Raw genomic sequence first — 7,202 nt, forward strand, 5'->3', positions numbered from 1 at the left:
TGTGTATGCTATACCAGAACAAGACCCTACTAACGATGACGTCGACAACATCGCTGTCCAACGTTTAGAATCTTCAATAGAAAATGATGCGGAAACATTTTGAGATACAAATCTTATCCAAGAACCATTTAAGATACAAGGAGTGGCTTCAATTGAAATACCGATTTAGTCAATTACAATTGACCTTGATAATCTTCCGCGATACGATGTTGCAGTGGGCCCAAACGACGACGGTGATGTACCTATCGAGGAGGAGGAATGAGAGACTGAAAATGATGATAATGAAAGTTATTGTAGTTCGAATAATGAATAATGCACTTATTTGTGACTTGTTTTGTAAAACATATTAAATCATATTTTTTGTATTTTATTTATCTTATGTTATAAATAAATTATTTTTATTTGAATGAATTTAAAATAAATAAAAAATTAACACGTGAAAATTAAATTTTCAGCTCATTGCTCGATGAATTAATTGGGAACTTTAACGAAAAGCACTTGGTACTGTTCACTTTAACGAAAAACCACATTTTTACACTAAAAAGTCAATCCTGGTACTATTCATTTTACCTTTTATTTTATCATTATCATTAAAACTCAAAGTTTTCAAGCCATTTTCATTAGTTTCCTTTGAATATATTCTATTCGTGGTGAGCTGAAAATTTAACTTTCTGGACGGGCACGAAAATAATTTCGTGAAAAGTTAATTTTTTGCGCGACAAATATATTCTATTCATCGCGCAAGATCCACGGGATTTAATTGAAATCGCGAACACTTTCCCTCAGCTCTTCCTCTCTGTAAGCTCTCTCCCTCTGACAGCCCTCTCATACAACTAAATTTCTGTCAACCTCCCTCTCGGCCTCTCACCCTCTCGCCCCCTCGCACTCTCTCTTCCTCCTCCGACAACCCTCTATCTCTCTGAGGTAATTTTAGGATTATTTCATGCTTTGATAATTGCTTTATAATTAGGGTTCTAAGCTGCTTTGATTTTTATAATTAATTGCTTTCTGGTTGCTCGAAATCGAATGCTCTGAACTAGGTTCGAATCTGCTTTGATAATTGCTTTGATTTTTATAATTGATTTTTATACACATAATTTGTCGAGTACAAATTCTGAATTAGGGTAGTAATACAAATTCATTGCTTGTTAGTTGTTTGCAAATTATTGGATAGCTTCTGTAAGTCCCGTAGAATTTACATTTTATTGATTTAAAAACTTATAATTCTTTGTTTGTTTTTCATTTTGTAATACTTGATCATATATGGATGAAAGAGGGAACGCTGGAAGATGTTGAATTCCAGAATGCGTGTGAAAAATGTCGATTGCTTTTACTTGTCTAGTTATTTGTTTGTTTGGAATTAAGGCACCTTCGTATGCATGGAGTCGAATAAGTATTGGAAGAAATATGTCCACTGGTCCTTTACTTTGATAGCAAAGTGAATTAGACTGTATAATGTGCATTTGCTTGGTAGTACTCTGTGGTGCAATGGCCGTTGAAATGAATAGTTAAAACAAAGAGTAGACATGTAAAAATGATAGAGTCCATTGCACTCCATAATTGTATCCATTCCCAATTAAAGAACATAGGTATATCCATTCCCAATTTTTTCCTCATCCAAGTCAACTCAAAAAGTCACATTGATAGGTGCAAACATGTAAAAATGATAGAGTCCATTGCACTCCATAATTGATATATGCAATTAAAGAGCTTAACAGATGGTAGATGAAATAGATAAGCTAAATTCTCAGGTTGCATAATCCTCTGTTAGCTGGATGGATCCTGAATTCAAGTTGTTGTGGACTATAGGCGGGTTAAGCTGGTGCATATACTTGAGGCAGTATGCCATGCCCATTGCGATTCTCAGTCGCATTCTCCAGTCCAAGTGCTCAGCTTCTTTTACTGCAGTTTTCACTAGCATTAGATATCTCATGCATAATTAGCACAAACACATACATTTGAGAGAATGTAGCTATATACTCACTGTGTAAATGCTCAAAAAGTGTCCCATTCGGAGCGTATTCAAAAACCATTATTCTGGTGAAAGGTTCCTCTTCCTTCTTAGAAAACTGTAATAGTGAAACTGATAGAAGGCTAGAAAAATTGCAAGCAGTGGTTGAATAGTTTTCTATATTCATCAATAGCAAAGGAACGAAAATATATACAAATACATCAATCCAATCATGCCTTCTTCTACGGCATAGAAAACGTGATCCGTCTAAACTGGGATTTGACCTACCTAATATAAGAAAGTAAATATCCTACAGTAATGATGATATATTACAAGGATTGTACAATATATTACAAGGATATTTCTTAATATTCCTCGCAGTACCCGATAAGGCTGCCAAAGTTCTTGTGGCTCAGTTTCGATAATTTTTCGATCTGAAACCATAACCATTGGAACATTAGGCCCTGCCAAAACAGATTAAGCAAGCATATATCAATGTTCAACTTTAATTGCAAATGGTAGATGAAATAGTTATGTATTTTCAATGATAAAGAGCTTAACAGACATTGAGTATATATGTGATTTCAATCATGTGTTTTTTCCTCTTTGGGTATATATGTGATTTCAATTATGTGCATGCTTCCGCTATTTTATTTCAATTGGAATCGCAAATTGAGAGGTATGTTGTGTTTTGATTAAATCGTAATAGTTTGTCAAGATTGAGTTTATCTTAGAACATATACTTGTCTAGAAACCAGTAACCACCATCTGTGTTTTATGAATGAGGAAAGCACATAGAATATAAGTCTATTTCGTTTGGTCAATATGAATGAAAGAATGATATCTCGTTTTGTATATATTGTGCCAAATATGAAATAAAATAAATTTGGTAAGCTTTTCTGGTGAGGTTTGAGAAAGCCATCACAGTGCTTTTAGTTAATTTCTTTTGTTTACTGCTTCACACTTGTTGGGGTATGTATTTAGTTTGCACCAAGCTGCTACCAGTGTTTCCCCTTCATCAAATCCACCAAGCTGCTACCAAGCTGATGAGTATGCTAGCTGACAATTTGTGGCTTAATCGACACATAAATGATTGTTAATCTAGACACATATTTTTTTGTACTTGTAAACTGCTATTTGCATGCATATTACCACATAAGCCTTATTAATTGTTATTGTGGTGTATTTGATAAAATTTCAATAACTGGTAAACATTTTCTGACAGTACTTGTCCGCACACCATTGTATTCACTTGAACTCACTGTACAATTTAGTTCCTCCTATTTTTTTGTCCATACAGTTTCATTGAAAGTTTCCATTTTGTTCTAACAATTTCCATTGTTTCTCTTGAATTCTTACTGGTTGTGATTATTTATAGTATCTTCAGTAATTGCTGCCTTCAACATAGTATGATTATTACTTTGGTGACATGAAAAGTATGTCTTTGTATGCTATGCGCTAATGGTAGTTTTGGTAGAGCTAGTGGCAGGCAAGAACTTTAACTGTCTTGTTCCAAGGGGTGTCTGATTAAATTTATTCATCAATAGAATTTCTCTTTTCCTCTTGGGTTTCTCTTGCTTGCATTTTCAGATAGATGATTGGGAATTATGCGTCTATACGTGGGAAGAAGGGGAAATCTTAACTAGGGGAACTATAAAGAGACCAACCAGCTAGGAAAGAAGCTAAGCTTCATAGTGAGTGGGACCAGTTAGCAAGACAAACCAAAAGCAGGAGACACAGATTGAATTGACTAGGAATAGAATAGTTATGCAGCAATATCACTTTTCCTCAACCCTGTCTGCACTTCTATATGCATTAAATTTTTTTTCTTCTAATTGTGCAGATGTCGCAGCTTATTAGAAGTCATAAGGAGGTGATGACTGCACCTTGTTTGATTCCCCCGCCTCCTACTTCAGCCGCCACTGCCCTAGTAGAAATGGACCCCAGGTAGTTAATCCGAGTGATCCGGTTGGTCCCCAGGTCTCCCAGGTGCCGGAGTCATCAACCTCTTCAGTGGCGCTACTTGTTAGCGCCAGGCGTGGTCACCGTCACTGCTGATGCCTCGGGGTCACAACAAGGTAAAGTTAAATAACTCCCTTTATTTCCTTGTGAAATTAGTTATTCATATATTAAGTTCAATCAAAATCGTTACATACTGCAATTGTGCATTTGGTCCAAATTTGGCTTATTCAACTATTGTGATTGTTGTTGGATATCAAATACTATTTATTACAATGTCGAGGGTTTGGGAAATGTTATAATTTTAGGGGAGGTTCTGTCGAAATTTCGGTAATTTGTAGTGTTTGTTTGACTTTTTTTTTAATTTTTTTAGCAAAGAAAAATACTCGGGGACCTTGTCGCTAGTTGAAGACAGTGAAGGTCACTCGAGTGACCAACGAACGTATCACAATTGGATACAACGACCTGCATCGGGCTACACCAACGGCGGAGCAGCATAGCGCATTGGCCCACGACATTGGTCACGTCGTTCGAACCTATTACCTTATGCGATGGAAGTCTTGGATGGCGATGCTAGACAAGGTGAGGACAAAGGTGCGTGATTGTTTGTTGGTACGTATCCTGACTTTTTATTGCTTTTTCTTTAAAGTTTATATATTTATATTAAATGTAAGTAATTAATTTGTTACATTGCAGACGAATTAAAAATTCGACGACATCAACAATGATATGTTGGTGTATGTCAACAGGCTCTTCGCTAAATGCTATAAGCAGTGGAAGAGCGACATGCACCAATATTTTCAGACATTTGATGATCCACAGGTTGCCCTTGAGGAGGGTTGCTCGAAGGAGTTCGAGGACCAAGAAGAAAATTAGGTGTGGCTGTGCAGTCATTTTCAGGAACTCGGCTATGTGGTACCTTTTTTTTATTAAGTCTAAAAGTATTATATGTTTCTTACTAATGTTTATTGATTTTTTTATATTTCATTTAAATTACAACTAATACATTCATTTTGTGTGTAACAGAAGAAGGCGAAAGACAACAAGATTAATAAGAAGAAGAATCTTCTCCACCATTCGGGTTCAAGGCCCTTCTCATATAGGATGGAGGCGCAACGACAGGTAATAATAAAGCTATTCATATTCCATCTTTAATATGTCAGTAATATTTTTTTTTGTACTAACATTTTTCTTATCTTGTTCTATTCAAAGGGGTTCAAAATTCCCGGAGATTGATGTCTTTGCAGACGTTTATGTTTGACCCGGGGATGAGTTGCCCAAGTCCCTTCATGTAATTAAGTCTTTAGCTGTGATTACTATCTTATGCATTCAAGTATCATGGTTATTATTTCAATGTTATTATTAATATTTCATGTTATATTACATGGGAGACGATGATGGAGAAGAGGCAATCGATTCTTCAAGAGTTCGTCTCCCAACTTCCTTTCGAGACTATGATTGAGTCAGTGGATCCCCCCGAGGATTCGGGGTTTCAGATCCTTACAGACACCTTGGCAGACACTCAGGAGGAGGACGGGGACGTATTACAGGGGGATGGGGAATGCCCAACGGCGGGAACCTAAAGCCTCTTCATCCTCGCAATCAATGGGCGAGATCACAGCTTTAACAGTAGAGGTGGTCGGCCTTAGGACTGAGCTTGCCTCGTATAAGAGCTAGATGTCACTGATCGTACATGCCCTCAGTCAGTCCGACATTCGTCTCTCGGATATTCGTCCCCCGTCGACGTCCAAGCCCCTCCAACTCGAGCATGCCCAAAACCCTGCCCCTTTGACCTCTGAGCCCATCCTTAACCCCAAGACCTTCTTGCCCCAAGCTTTCTAGCCGCTTGCGAATGACGACCCCTTAGATTGTTCCAACTTTTTTTCTTAGTTTTTTTTACTCCTGTACTTTTTAAACTTTTTCCTTGTACATACATTTTATTTTTATTTTAAATAAATTATTTTTCTCTTCATTACATTTTTTAATTGCAATTTAATTTTATTATTTTATTACAAAAATAAAACCAGAACAAATTTTTTTTTAAAATATTGCAATTTAATTTTATATTTTTATTACAAAATTAAAACTAGAACAAAAAAATAAATTTTAAAAAATATATATTTTTCTTTTTGCGCGACAAATACCTTCGTCTTGCATAACTTTTTGTGACTAATCCATTTTTGTCCCGCAAGAATAACATGTCGTCTAGCAAAGTTTTTAGAGACGAAGATTAGTCGTCCCATGTATGTAGCCTAGCATTTTTGGCGACGAATATATTTGTTTCTAAAAATTTTATGCGTTGAAAGCAAAACCGTCGCGCCTTCTTCTCCGTGACTAATGTCTTTATTTGTCGCGCAAAGTCTTTCTTCATGATCTTTGCGCGGCGGATTTTATGCGACGAAGTTTTCGTTGCGCATACGTTTGTGCAACAAAAATACGCTTTACGCGACCAATTTGTGTTCGTTGCGCTAAATGTTAAATGTAGTAGTGTAACCATCAAGCAACATATATTATGGACATACTCATACTAAGTGACATATTAAATTAGTACTACCAAGTAACACCTTGTTAACAGTCTATTAAAAGATATACTCATACTGAGTGACATATTAAAATAGCAATATAAACATGAACCATCAAAAGCAAAAACACCACAAGATTTGTGTCCCATGAGTGCACGTAAAAGAACAACACAATTTTATATATAAGACAAAGCACCAAATTAAGTAAAATAACAATGAATTAATCAAGACACGTACGTTAAGAAAACATAATGCATTTCTAGTGGTTGAAATAATAATTCATTATTATCGGCTCTTATACTACCAATATTGTTTTCAAGCAAAGCCAAATAAATGGTTAAGTCATAAGCTTGCAAACAACCGATAAAAAATATGCCTTTCTCTTGGGCTTTAAAGATACAGATTCATATAGTGACTTATCTCTTCGGAACACAATCACAAGTTCAAGAACAAAATATTAGAAATGTTTAAGTTAAAAATGTAAAACTTTGTTTGAATGGCAATGAAATGACAACTGGATTACTTGGGTTATGTATAACTTGTTATGCGAGTTATATGGAACACAAGGAAGCTGAGAGCCTTAATAAAATAAAAGTCGTGGAGTTTTATTATGCGTAGCTAACTTATTGAAATCCTTATCAAGTATATACTGAGTGGAAGAGTCATGATGGGACTAATATACTAAAGAGATAGGACTTATCACTCTTATTGATAATAGGCTGGTATGAGTGAAATCCTAGCGTGATATACATGTGTATATATAGAAGTCC

General features: G+C 35.7%; 1 long non-coding RNA gene across 2 annotated transcripts; it reads left to right on the plus strand.

The window, feature by feature from the left end:
- Positions 1 to 751: 751 nt before the first annotated feature.
- LOC103441469 (uncharacterized) lies at positions 752 to 5,288 on the plus strand. 2 transcript variants are annotated; one of them, XR_530251.4, is made up of 6 exons: positions 752 to 924; positions 3,795 to 4,029; positions 4,284 to 4,522; positions 4,607 to 4,825; positions 4,937 to 5,032; positions 5,123 to 5,288. It is a non-coding gene; the product is annotated as an uncharacterized lncRNA (long non-coding RNA). The 2 variants fall into 2 exon arrangements; XR_011583762.1 differs by having other exon boundaries at positions 4,284 to 4,504.
- Positions 5,289 to 7,202: the final 1,914 nt, after the last annotated feature.

The sequence above is a fragment of the Malus domestica genome, chromosome 08 (assembly GCF_042453785.1).
Source record: "Malus domestica chromosome 08, GDT2T_hap1".
In the NCBI taxonomy this organism is placed as follows: Eukaryota; Viridiplantae; Streptophyta; class Magnoliopsida; order Rosales; family Rosaceae; genus Malus; species Malus domestica.